Raw genomic sequence first — 14,635 nt, forward strand, 5'->3', positions numbered from 1 at the left:
CCTTGCGGTATAAAAATGTCTTTAGCAATGATTTGAATAAATTCAAATGCTTAGCTTGCCATATATGAAATGGGAGTGAGTTCCACAAGGAGGAAGCACGAACTGAAAAAGTGCAATCTCCTCTTGAGACCATTTGTGTCCTGGGCTGAGCCAGCAGTGCAGCCTCACTTGATCTCAGAGCTCGGGCAGGAGTATATGGCTGTACAACATCAGACAGATAACCTGGCGCCAGATCATTCGAACATTTAAAAGTCAGCAGCAAAATTTTAAATTCAATCCAGGACTTGACGCGCAACCAAATGTAGTGAAGCTAAACCAGTGGTTCATACAGCTGGTGGGTCGAGAACCAAAAATTGCTCACGGAGCAGTTTTCAGTGGGTCGCAAACATTTTAAAAATATTTAAATTTATGTACAGAAAAAGTATAGAATCACTACTTGAGCCTGTTAAGATGACTGTTCTCAGGTTGTTTGTATCATACTTATCATAGTGGCTTATTTAAAGAGTAACTGCAGCTTCTATATTAAGCTTGTGCATGACGGCACTTCGGATCCGAATAAACACCTTTTTGAGAGACAGTGCAGGATTTTAGAGGCAGTTGTGGTGAACAGCTCTGAGCTCTTTCAACACGTTAAGACATTGAGAAAAATCTTAGGTTGTAGCTGAAAATCATAGGCCGTACAGTGAGACAGAATTGACGTACGACCAACATCAAGCAGTGTCTAATATTTTGGAAAACTAGTCGAAGAGTGAGCCATCCTGTCGTTGCAGAGAGGATCTCTGTCAGTGGCCAAGCATGAGCGGGTCCGGCTACGCATTTCAAAGGACTTTCTCTGGACTTTTCCGCCGAAAATGAACACCGTTAGCATGTTGCTAAAGGCACGCCTTCTGAAGCCTGAAACTGCGACAACAAAACTTTGATCGTAGCTATGATTGTCTCTTTGAACACTCACACAGTGGAGACGAGAGTTGCTCACGATATTACCATCCCCATGTCGTGCAGTGTGACATCTAAAAATCTTATAAGACAAAAAAAATCGCACAGTGTACACCAGCCATAAGTCATATTTGTGTCACGGCTCGTCATCCCAGCGTGATCATAACTCACTTTGACTTGAACATTAAGGGTTTGAGTGTAATGTAATTTCATATTTCTCAGTGTGTACTTTACTGACAGTATATCAGAACCGACACTAAAGCTATCAATGCAAGAATAGCATACATCTAAAAAGATGTACTTTGTAGGAGTCTGAACTGAACTACTGCAAAATGACTGTGTTTTATACGTATATGATTCTGATTCTGAAAAAAAAAGACCCAATCGAGACTGGCTTTTGTTCGAGACTGGCTTTTGTTTGAGACTGGCTTTACAAATATTTGCATACTTTGTGACTTGCTATAGTTGCAATTATTCATATTGCCATGTCGATACAACTGCTATTAATCTTGCAGTCTGTATAATGTCTGTCTATAATGGCAAAGTTTTATTGTTATTAAAGTACTGGCTCAGCTTGTTGGTTGTGTTCCAAATCATCACCGGTACCATATGCTGGCCTTTTTGCCTTGATACTGTATTTTTCCCCAACTCATAGCTTGGGCTTTTGAAACAACTTGTGTCCACTCAAAAGAACCCCTTGGTTCAGTTGTTGTTGTTGACCTTTTCGTCTGCTCCTCTGGCACTCACCGGTCACAACTGCGAACCATTCACGACTGGAAATGTTCAAAAGGGTCGAGTGAAAAAATGAACAGAGAGCGACGACCAAATAACAACATTTCTCCCATTTGTTTAAAAATTGATGCTAGATGCCACTTTCTTACACTTCCAGCCACATTAAGGCAAGCACCACCCATTGGATAATTACTGTCTGTTCTGTAACATCATGGGCTTCTCCGAATACTGAGTGACCAGGTTATTCCAGTAAGAGCTTTTTCCTTTACATATCATCAACGAGCATTATTTCAAATTTCCACATGGATTGCCCAACTCAAACCCCCTATCGTTTTGAAACTTGCTTGGTTTAACCCCTTAACCCCTGCCGTAACCAAAAAAAACAATTTTCTTTAGTTTTAGCCGACTGGAGCTTACATTCAATAGGCCAGTGAAACGCCTCAATTGAAAGCCAAGACCTACAAAACTAATCCATGTTTTCACTGCTTTGTTATCGCATCTTGTCTAGTTTTTATCACATTTTTTGCCATATTTTAATTGTGTTTTTCGCCTTTTTTTGGGGGGGGGGGGGGGGCTTTTCGGTTAGTGGAATGTAACTGCAATCAAGCCACAAAAATGTGACCAAAACATGTCAAAAAAGCAGCAAAAACGTGATGAAAACACAACCAAAAAGGACAAAAACGTAACGATAACGAGGAAAAAGCTTAGTTTTGTAGGTCTTACCTTTTAAGGAGGGGAGTAAGAGGTTTACCCAAGTTAGCTTTTTTTTTTTTTGCCAAGACATTATATATGACTTAAAACCTGGTATTTTCTTCTAAGATCTTTGTAAATGGTAAATGGTCTCAACTTATATAGCGCTTTTCCACCTACATTACGCACTCAAAGCGCTTTACAGCAAGGATCCACTCACCCATTCATACTCTGATTGATACACCAATGAGCGCAGACACAGGAGGCAAGGTGGGTGAATTTGAACCCCCACCCTTCCGATCATGAGACGACCTGCTCTACCATCTGCACCTCTCTTGTTTTTGGCTTGTATAGATGCAGCTTGAAAGGTGATGAAGATAAACGTTCAGCAAATTGTGAATGTCGGGCGTTGAATTCACTCACATTCACTCTGATGCCAGCACAGGCCTCAGGTGTGGTTCAGCTTTAACATAAGCTTTGTTACATATTTTTAAAGACATACTGTGCACCATTTCAACAAATCATGTAGCTGATTTAGGAACTTAGACCCTATAGGCAAACTATGCATGTTGCGTTGGGCCCCCACAGCCACAAGGGCCCTACATCTCAGTCAAACTACGGTGTTGTTTTACTGAGTAATCGACGCGTTGTTACGGGCCTATTTGTGTTTCAAAGATGGGTTGAATCCACGCGGTTCTCATGCGGGCAGTTACTTACAGTAACTCTGGTTCTTTGAATGTGCACAGTCTAAAACGAATTTGACTACTCACAGGCTAATTCTCAGTGGTCAGACAGAAATAACTGTCAGGTGCAGGTTTCAGTCAGTTTTAAATCAGTGGTTCCCAAACTGTGGGTCAGGGACTGGAGGTGAGAGAATGTGCCATTTGCCATTTACCATTTTAAAAAGTTGGGAAATAGACTAGTAGTAGTCCAAAATCCCAGTCTCACAGTGGCTTATTGGTTAGCGGTTCTCACACAGAGGGGCAGGGCCTGAATTCAGGTCATTATGTTCTACTTCTGCCCTGCACTACTGCAAAGTGGAACCATTTTTGACCATAAATGTGTTCGCTCTTCGTTGAATAACCATGGGAGGCCTACTGTAGGGCCCCCGTGTGGATTTTTGCTAAGGGCCAGCATCGGCTCTGCATCCAACCTCCAAAGTAGGAGCTGTAAACCAGACAATTATAAAGTCCCATTACGATAATTGAGATTGACCAAAGTAGAGTATGTGATTCTGATTGAATTTCAATGAACTGCCCATCCCTATGCAGTAGTGTAAGTTGGATGTGGTTATTGGTAGAAAAAATGCCTCAAAATACTTTCTCAGTCTTTGTTTGTTACTTTGTTGGTAACGGGACATCACTAGCTCGTAACCATGGAGATGTTGCTGCTTCTTTTGCTGCCATGAGGCTTCAGTGCATTTGGTCATTGTCCAAATGCTTTATTTTGACAACAGATCGTAAAAATAGGTTTATCAGTGTCTAGTTGATCAAGAGCACACACTGGTATTTTTGTTTAAGTTTTTGACACAGCAACATCACCTTTAATCCTCCATAGTGTGGCTTTGAGCAACAATGAAACCTGTAACTTCTGTAAATTGTGAAGGAAGTCTTGGATTTTGTGCCAAACAAAGTTGCTCCTGTCTTGTGTTTGCCGCTCCATGCTGCGGTCGGTGCCTGGAGAGGGCAGGAGGCCAGTGTGTGTAAAGTTTGTTACAGAGAGGAGTCCGAGGGGCGCTGTGCTCCACCAGGATGAGGGTCAGACGGGTCAGAGGAGGAACCTGGCCAAGGCCCCAACAATGAAAGTGTATATAGATCATCACTCAATCATCCTTCGATTAGAACCCCCCCCTCCCCCATCGCCGAGCGGAAAAGCCCGAGCACCTGGGCCGTGGCTAATCGCAGAAGTGCTCCTCAGGCAAAAACGGTAAACCGGAGATTCAAAGATAATTCAGGCCGATTCTGAGCTGCTGGCAGAGGGTTGTCTAATTGCAGCGGACGGATAGAGCCAGAGCTTGAAGATTTGTGCTGACGACGGCACCGCCATCGACTACCTGTAATCAATGAGTGTGCGGGATTCAAAGAGAAGAGGAGACAAATTCAATGTCACCGCCGTGAGTTGATTTTATTTCGTTTCAATCAGCAAATTCTGATCAGCGAGAACAGGGACATGCAAATGCGTCACATCCCTTTTTAAGACGAGAGGAGGAAAGGAAGAAAAAAAAAAAAAATATGGAAATGAAGTTTTGAATATGGGGGAGGCTTCTCTGGAGATGTGAACCCGGTGTACTGCAGGGATGGCATAATAAAGTAGGAGGTAGGTCTTTCATTTTAATTGAAATTCATGAATCACTCTGCTTAACTCATGTCTGAAGAATCTGTCGGAAAATGGAGTCTTTCATCGAGATAAAAGACTAATCTAACTCATTATGCCGAGGTGTTATCAGCGCATGGAACAATGGAAGCTAATTGGTGATTGTCAGCGAGTGTTAATACTTTTAATATCCTTCCCCTGTCCGATAAAATAGTTCCTGTGGAAGTAATGTCCCCTTGGATTTATACGGTTCTATCTGATATTTTTGTCGGAATTGAATGATTTATATACTATTCTTATCCCTGGACACCTGCACAAGATTCTTCTGTATCAACATTTTCTAGAGTTTGGTGCATTTATGCTGCTGCACAGAAATAATATAAACGGACACCCTTCACCTCTTTGACACACTGAAAAGGAAGTGTTTCTAACTTAAAAAATAAATAAATGTCGAAGTAATTTATTAACAAGGTCGCTTTTGCTTACTAACTAACTTCATAGAAAACTGCAGAATTCTGTTGTACACAAAAGAGCAAAAAAAGATTGATGATGGCTTTTATTTCTCATGTTTATAAACTTTAACTTCAGCTTTAATTGCTTTTTCTACTGAGCTATCTTTAAAAACATTGTACTGCGTGTTGATTTATTTATTTAAGTAGATATTGGGATGTAATATTGTAAATGCACTGTTGCCATGTAAATCAGCCATGTACTAAATGCACTCAAAGTTATTAGTTAACTGCACTTTACATGCGCTCTAGTATTCCAGTTATGGCAATTTTCGGGATATGGTGTTTGTTTATATGTAACTGAGGAACTCAAATCCTTTGTTTACATGATCAAATAAGGCTCCTTGTTGAGGTTATATCTGTGTAGGTGCATTTAAATTATAATTTTGAGCACAATATGGCGAAAATATGAAAAGCATAAGTATGTGACCTCTGTGGCTTTTTGTTGCACATGCTGAGCTATGGTGGCGACAACAGCGGAGAATTGTGGGTAATTCGTTACCTTTATTCGTCTTGGGTCAGACTTTCAGGACTGGTGGGAGAGCGTGGTGCTGAGGGAGTCCACAGATAGCCTCTTGTTATTGTTTTTTCAAGGTTTTCCATTGTGAACACACCTGTTAGACAGTGCTGGTAGGAAAATCAGCAGCCTTCAAACGGCCGGCCACAGTTTTGCATGAATCCACATTATGATGTTTTTTCCATGTAAAATATTCACTACTTTTAGTTCTTTCATTCTCCTCTTGACACCAGAAGTAGGAACTCTTTGGACTTGCCGGTGCCGTGTTTGTGTATGATTAATGGCACATGCGCAAGAAATGGGTATAGTATAGTATAACCAGGAAATAAATGCGGTTATTTCCCGGTGACTTTTTTCAGGTTTCTCATCACCGGGAAACTGCTATTTTCGGGTTTCTATAATCGGGAGTAATATTGAAAACTCCTGATAATAACCAGGAGACTTGAGTGCATGTAAACACACTTGTTGTTTTTTATTTATATATTTATTTCTTTATTTGATATGGACATAGCAATAGCATTGGACAAACCAGATACACTGTTTTTAGTGATATAGCAAAACTGCTCATTTGCAACGCTTCCATATAGGAGGCTTGGAGACACATTTCACAAAACACAATACAATACAGTGCAATATTTAAAAAGGTAAACAATACACATCATCAATATACATTTCATACAGCGTGACCGTGTGTGCAACTCTGATCTGACTTCAGCCACTGTTTCAGACCACAGTGAAAGCTGTTCATGTCAACAACTCTGCTTGTGTGATTTTACGTGTTTGCGCCCAATGTAACGTCCATGTTCAATCATACCAATGTGAAAATATTTAGAAGATAATGTAGATTTTTTTCTCATAAGTCAGCATTGTAAGCATTTATCCATACACCATGTTGGCATACAAATACAGTATATTGTAAATCTTTACAAAACAAAGGCCAGTGAAATGTTTGTGGGATTATTATTATATTCCATTCAAATTATTTCCCTACCACTTTATCTGATTTTGACCCTCTTTTTTTTTCTTTCTTTCTTCTTTCTTTGTCTAATTAGCCAAATTCTAATGAAAGTAATTTTCATTAGAATTTGGCTAATTAGACAATTGCAAGATGGCCGACACATTTGCCACAGCAACCGTGCAGTCTCCTGCTTTCAGAAGGTTATAACTCCTATGTTTTCTCTTCTCCATGTTAACCTAAGGCATATAATTTCAAGGTGATGGTATATACTTTATTATGCTCAAACGTCCTGTTGAATTTGGTTAATAGATTTGGGTCTGTAAAATTTCCGACATTTGTGGCACATTAAACCAGATCGGAAATATGAAACCGGGTGATTCAACATGTCTCCTTCCCCGCGCTTCCATCCATCCGGCGCGGAATCATTTATTTTAAAATCTTTGAAGCGCTTAAAAAACGCAACAAAGCTAAAATATGAAAAAGAAATCAAAGGCGCCGGAGTCCCTTTTCTGCCCTGGATCTCATCATCTTACTGATCATCAAATGTGCAAGAGTCCGCGCTGCTGCCTCAAACTTTCCCCCGCTTCAAAACTTGGCTAATTTTGAGACCGCAGTCATTTCGGGGAGACTGTCCGGTGGAGGAGTCACGGAGGAGTCGTAGCCGGAGTAGAGCACTTGTCCCCAAAGATATTATGAGCTTGGTCGTTAGCGCTCCGTGGCCCGCACTAATCAAACTCGTAGAAGGAAATGAAGCGCTGAATTGACTGGTGGTGGGTAGGCCGGCCGCGGTGAATGTAATGACTGAAGACAGATCAGAGGTCACCAAATTAATGCAGACCCCGGCACACGGACCTCCGGGCTAATTAACATGGGCCAAAGTGACGAGGTACGGAATAATTACACCGCGTGGAGACTAAAGGAACAATATGGTAAACACTGTACTAATAAGTAATTTGTCTCCCCCACTGTGACAGAAGGGACCAAGATTCATGACTTAGTGTCTTGCTATCCAAAGTTTTCATAAGGGCAGTGACTGATGTGATTCTAATCATTGTCATATCATCTGTTTGGATTAGATATATTTTAATATAGCCAATCTACTTGACCTCTTGGAGCTGTTAACTCTATGATGTTTTCACTGCAACATTATACCTGAGGTTGGTGTCACTTAATTTTGTCTCAGTTATTCTCTTTGTTGTCTGCAGATATAATGTGTCTATATCAAATCTGTATGTAAGCAATTACGCACTTGGAGTTACAATACCAAGAGTGTATTTTATTGTGCTTTGACAATTAGTATGCTACAAATAATACCATTTAAAGAGGGGTATTATGGTTTTGTCAATCACATAGCACCAGTCTATAGCACACTACAATGATGACAAAACCGTCTGTTGGTCTGTAAATGCAGTAATTTAAAATAACGGCCTTGTATAAAATTGCTCTCTTAAAATGGCTGTAGCAAATGTCTTGAAATAGGCCTCTGTCTCTTTAAGAACCTCTGACCCTTTCCGACACGCCCCCTCCACACGCTGTCTGTGGCATCAGTGGGGAGGGGGTTCTGCTGAGGAGCAGTGATTGGTTACTCGGCTGGTGATGAAAGGTCGGAGGCGTCTCCAGCAGGTGGGGGCGTCCCTAGGAGGACTCAGGCAAACCTATCCCTAGGCGAGTTTATTCTTCAGATGTAACGGGACTAAAGCAGAAAAACCTGTCAGTCCAAAAACACAGACTGACTCGGCCGTGTTTTTCTACTTGTCACCTGTGGCTCGCGGACTGCAGCGGAGCAAAGAGGAGCGGAGTAAAACCATCATAGATCCATGAGTAAACCTCATCATAAGGTCAGTAGATTACGGATAACTGACACCACTCTGGTGCTGGGATGTCATCGTTTTAGTAAAAGTTGCGGAGACGTCGTAACAATGGCACCGCGGAAACGGCGTTTTGAGAACTTTTTGAGAACTCTGGGACCTAATTTAGAAAATGTGCGTTTACAGACCCCCACAACGCCTGCCTCGTATGGACGATTCACTGGATTGATATAATATCTTTGCGTTTGGTCCTCAGCTTGACTTCGTATGGACAGGGCCTTAGTGCTGTGGAAGCAACTTAGCTGTGTTTATCGAAAACCTGGATCTAGTATTGATGTTTTTAACACATGGATTGAAGCCACTTTTTCGCTTGTAGCTAACAAGTCAGTTTTAATTTGTGGCGACTTCAACATTGACCTCCTAAACCCGAACAGTCACAAACCTACCACTGATTTCTTACAAACCATGTACTGTCTAAATCTGCACCCTATTATTACAAGACCTACAAGAATAACAACAGGGAGTGCCACTCTGATTGACAATATATTTACAAACAATATAGACAACGTCTCTGCAACTGGAATTTTAGTCAGTGACATCAGTCTCATCTCCCCATATTTACCATTTACAATGCAGATTGCCAAAGTAGGAAATCACACAATAATTCTTGCTGGAAGAGAGTTAAGACAATTGATGCCTTAGATGCACTCAAAGATGACTTGTTGAATCATAATTGGAATAATCTTTATAGCACCAAAGATGTTGATACAGCTTATGACTTATTTCCGAGTTACTTCAATTTTTTTTACGACAAAAATTGCCCTTTGAAACAAATGATTTACAATGCAAAACGTAGAAATGATCCATGGATTACTAACGGAATAAAAAATGCTTGTAAGAAAAAAAAAAAGCTATATCGTGACTTCATAAGGACAAGATCAACGGAGGCCGAAAGCAGGTACAAAAAATACAAAAATAAATTAACATTTATAATTTGGGCTGCTAAGAAAGAACATTACTATAAAATACTTACAAAGAGTAGAAATAATGTACAGAGTATGTGGGGTATTTTAAATAATATAATAAAAAATCAGGCTACCTGTCCAAAAAATGTACCTCAGTATTTCAAAGTTAACAAGGAAAGTCTCAGGAGTACTGATGACCATAAATTTACAATACAAACGTTCAAATCAACTATGAAAAGTTTTTGTGTCTCCATTACTGGTGCCACATTATGGAATGATTTAAGCTCAGATCTAAAACTGTGCTCAAGCATGAATCAGTTTAAGAAGAAATATAAAGAAAACATTTTTTTGAAATATGAGACAACAGAACTTACAGATTACAAGTGATTGGTCTCATGTATGAGCCTTGTTACTATTGCTACTTAGCAATTTTCTTTTGAGTTTTGAGTAACTATGTAGGAACAGGAAAATGATGATGTTTTCAATCTGTTTTTGAAATAGGGGGTGGGGTTAAATAAGTTTAACTTCTCCTCACTCCTTTTTGGACATGTGCATTTGTATTTGGCTTTTCAAGGGAACTGACAAGTTTGCTTTTGTCTTTTTGATTTGTAACAGCCTTTACGCTTAAAATTTTGCAAAGGTGTTGTGTTGCTCACATGTTCAAAATAAAATAACGAACGAACGAGCTGTGGCAACATCAGTCCATTTAAATTGTTGGGTAATGAGTATTTTGTTTCAAAAATGTAATTTAATGTTTTGTGCACCTGCCAGGAGACTGAGATGGACTCTAGCAATACTTAAATCTGGTACAAACTAATAAACTAAGCTAAACTTACACATTGCGTCGCCTGTTTACTCCTCCTAACCAGCCCTACGTAACCAGGATATTATTTCCCTACCTTGTGATCTCTTGGAAAGCTTATTCATCCATCGCAAAACAAAAATACGAGCTGAAACTTTATCTATTAGACAGCAACCAGAGTGCACTTGTCAAACCAACAAATAAGGCTAAAGGAGAATTTGTGTGAGCTGTTTCTAAGCAACAAAGTACAACAGTGATCAAGCTGTGTTTGAGATTATTACCCAATGCTTGCCAAAAACATAATATCCCCTCTTTAACAAGAGATATACTTCATGTTTCATTAACAAGAGTTAATGAAACAATAAGTAGCAAATCAACACTGTGCACAAATGCGTTCTCTCTTCAAATATCGTACTATATAATACTATGGAACTACAAGTATTGTTGCAGGTGTTTTTTATGAAAAGCAAAACAAAGAGAGAACACATTAGTAGTTGCATAAGTTGCAGTAATGGATGCAGCTGCAGTGATAATAGCATCGGACTCCGAGTTGGATGGGCAGTGATCAGTTAAGGATGCTGCTGGCCGCCCTTGGTCTGTCTGTGTCAGAGGAACTCCGATTCCCATCAGGTCCCTGTCTCCCTCCCGGCGTCTCCATCCTTCTCCAATAAGATCTCTGTCTCGCCCTGGCCCGATGACCTTGCACCGCCTCAGATTTATTCATGCTAAGTGCCTGTGTCGTGATACTACCCGTCCTGCTTTCACAAAACTGGCACAGTGGCAGAAAACTCCATGTAGGTCACTTTATTATCCAGCCGAACCAAACTTCCAACTTGTGAAGACGCTCCCAGGAATACTAATGCCGGTTCAATCAATGGACCATGGGTGTTGCTCAATATGAATGATCGAGAAAACGGCAGCGCTGGACAGTCCACGTTAGAGCAGCTCTCTATGACAAAGCCCTGACGGATCAAATTAGTGGATTTACAGGCCGTTGGTCAGCAACTCACGGCCGATAAGAGCTCGCTTTGCCGAGGGAAGCCCTGAAACGCCGCCGCCAGACCCCTGCATCACGCTGACCTGTCCTATCAGTCCAGAGGAATGTTTAAGCACCGTGCCATCAAGTCTATGGATATTAGTAGATATTAACAGTGTTGATAAGGCGTTCCTAATGGGGGGATTAAAATTTCAATATGGGTGCAACTAATCAGAAAAACTTCAATTGAGTTGGCAATTTTAAGCAGTCTACGAACATATCAATTATCTGTCTTATTACCAATAAAACCAACTCTGTAAATTAGACCCCTGTGATTCTTGTATTCAGTTTTCTCTCAAAAGCTGTTGTTAATGGACATGCTTTTTCTCTGAGTGTTTCTCTTCTGTGAGTGTGTGACAAAGGTGCTCTTTGATTTTTCAGTTGAAAAGAAAAAACAAGGCACTTTTCCTGCATCAAAATTCTATGTTTGCATTTCATATAAAAAGCCTTTACATATTTCAAGAGGCTAATTGATTGTCTTTAAAATCACTGTGCTGGGTCTTTATCCCACGTGTTCAACAAACAGCCTTCTTCAGAGAGCTGCACCTCTGTCCCTTTAAAGGGGCTAGATGCAAGCTAGCCATTTTATGCTCACTACTGCCACCTCAGGTCATAAGTGTAGCTGCAGCTTCTATATTAAGATCGTGCATGACGGCACTTCGGACCCGAATTAACACCTTTTTGAGTGAGAATGCAGGACTTTAGAGGCAGTTGTGGTGAATATGACTGGGCTCATTCTACAACTTAGGACATTGTTGAAACATGTAGGGGGAGGAAAATATTTAATTTTTAGTCCCTTTAAGGCTCTCCTCAACCTAGCTCAAAACAAACCACTGCTACGTCTCCAGCTCTGAGATTGTATCAGCGCTAGTATCAGAAAGTGCTGTACTGTGTGGTTTTGAATCACAAAGAAGAAGCTAACAGGCTAACGGGCAAAGCTAACTGTGGGCTAATGCCACTTAAACAGTATTTACAGCCAAGTTTGAGTGAAAAAAAATTATCTCCATTGTGTAGTTGGATGAACAATATCCCTCTCTCACTCTGTCTTTTCTGTCAGCGTAGTATTTACGCTCACGGACAATTAATGAGTAAAAAACAACAACACGCTACAACACCTGCAGTGGCGCTTATGGCCTCTAGGGGCATGAATTACTTAGTTCTGCTTTAAAACTTCTTTTTGCACAATGTACCCTCTTGACTTGTCAAAAGAAAATTGCAACCGGCTTAAAAACATTTTATTCAGCTCTAATCATCACAAAATAGAATAGAAAATAAATAGCATTTCTCATTATTTTCATGCACTTTCAATGTCAAAATATCAACTCGTGCGTCTGAAATGTCACTGCAATAAAAAGCCTTATTGCAAAAAGAAGCTGCTGTGATGGTTTGGTCCGTGTCAGTGTTGATAACACCAGGAAATGATCTTCAATGAGTGTTGCCCTTTTCAAATTTGACAGTAACAGTTTATAAGAGAATAAGCAGCCTTTTATGATAGAGAGAGAACGAAGGAGACTCCCCACAAAAATGAAGATGAGAAGTGTGTTTAGGTGTGTAATTTTATTTCCCTATCTCCACCAAACCACAAACTTTATTACTCCGTAAACTTTGGCCGATACCGTTAATGTTTAGTACCGGACTGGTCAAACTGCAGCTGTCCCCACATTATCAAATCACTAATTCAAATTATTTCTTATGAAAACAATGTTGTAACTCATACGATGTGGAATCTGCGTATACTACGTTCGGAGCCTCTCTCCTCCTCATCTCTTCGCTTGTGCCTTCACTCTTTCACTACTTTCTTCTCTGTTCATCAACTATACAATGTCTGCTCTCAGTCCCCAATGTGCATTCGTACTCGAGGATGTCCGTGTGAGAGAGAGTAGTAAAGAAGTAAAAAAGCTGAATGGCGGTTACTGTGGAGGGAATTTTGGTCGTCTCTCACTTTTTTTCGACTGAATGTGTCGTAGAGCAGCCATTCCAAGTCAAGCCAAGTCTAATTTACCCTATTCAAAGACATTTGTTATTATTTTACATCCAAAATCTAGCTCTGATGGTAGGCTAAATACTGGTTTAGAGGAACTAGATGCAAGTTAATAATAATAATAATAATAATAATAATAATAATAATAATAATAATAATAATAATAATAATAATAATAATAATAATAATAATAATAATAATAATAATAATAATAATAATGCATTGGTTTTATATAACGCTTTTCTGGTCACTGAAAGACGCTTTACATGCACTATTCGTTCACTCTATACTCTGTGGTGGTAAGTTACTATTGTAGCCACAGCTGCCCTGGGGTAGACTGACGGAAGCGAGGCAACCAGTCTGCGCCATCGGCCCATCCGACCACCACCAACCACTCACTCACACACTACATTCACAAGGCTTCCTGGTGTTCACAAATGGTCTCCCATCCAAGTCCTACCAGGCCCTTCCCTGCTTAGCTTCCAAGGTCTGACGGGATTGGTCAGTTGGTCATTTTATACTCACTACTGCCACCTCAGATCTTACGCGTAACTGCAGCTTCTATATTAAGCTCTTGCATGACGGCAATTCGGACCCGAAGTAACAACATTTTTAAACTCCGTATAGTCCCTTTCTTCAGGAGCACTTGAAGTTTGGAGCAGTGTGGACTGATGTTGCTGCCCAGACCAGTTTTATGTCTGACAGAAACAATAAAAGCCAGACCGTCTTCCAGTGGTTTTCTTTTTGTTTGGCTGAAAGTGGCCTGTTCAGCTTCATTCGCACCACTGCAGCATAGAAAATAGACTTGTTGCATATTCCTGCTGCAGAGCTGTAGTTGTGACGGAAATATTCTCATCACTCAAATAAATCAGATTTATATGACAGGATTTCTTTGGTTATGGTAAACGTGCACAGAACGGACCAGATACACAACTGCTTCAGTGTAAATGAAGGATAAGCGTGATAACATACTGTCCTTCTGCTATCTTCCACAACAGAAACCTTTGTCTTTTTCCAGCGTGGCCCATGAAGGTAATATTTCTATTAGTGCCTAAGCAGCTAGGTATGAAATCACAGATCCGACCTTGAGTTTCTGAGGACAGTGAGTGACTTGGGGTTCAGACTTGGACTTAGCTCTTGTGTCTTTAGCTCCTTCAAACTCTTCATGAACTAGCTTTTAAATTATGCTTTTAGGTTCAAACTTAGTTAAATGCTATTGGAATTCACAGTTGTAAAATTGTAAATGGGCTACTAATTCAATTTAGAAACAATCGTTGGCTGGTAATCCTTGCTTTGAACTTCAGTCATGATTTGGACCAAGTTTGGACCTTATTTTGACCTGCAAAAAGACCTATTTGTACTGAGAGAACCTACGTTAACCACTGTCT

The 14,635-nt window shown here is 40.2% G+C and overlaps 1 protein-coding gene across 5 annotated transcripts in view; it reads left to right on the plus strand.

Annotated features, from left to right (window-relative positions):
* Window positions 1-14,635, plus strand: part of megf11 (multiple EGF-like-domains 11) — a 210,726-nt gene that overhangs the window by 48,843 nt on the left and 147,248 nt on the right. The gene's annotated exons all lie outside the window — the stretch shown is intronic.

Source organism: Gobius niger, assembly GCF_951799975.1.
Source record: "Gobius niger genome assembly, chromosome: 12".
Classification (NCBI taxonomy): Eukaryota; Metazoa; Chordata; class Actinopteri; order Gobiiformes; family Gobiidae; genus Gobius; species Gobius niger.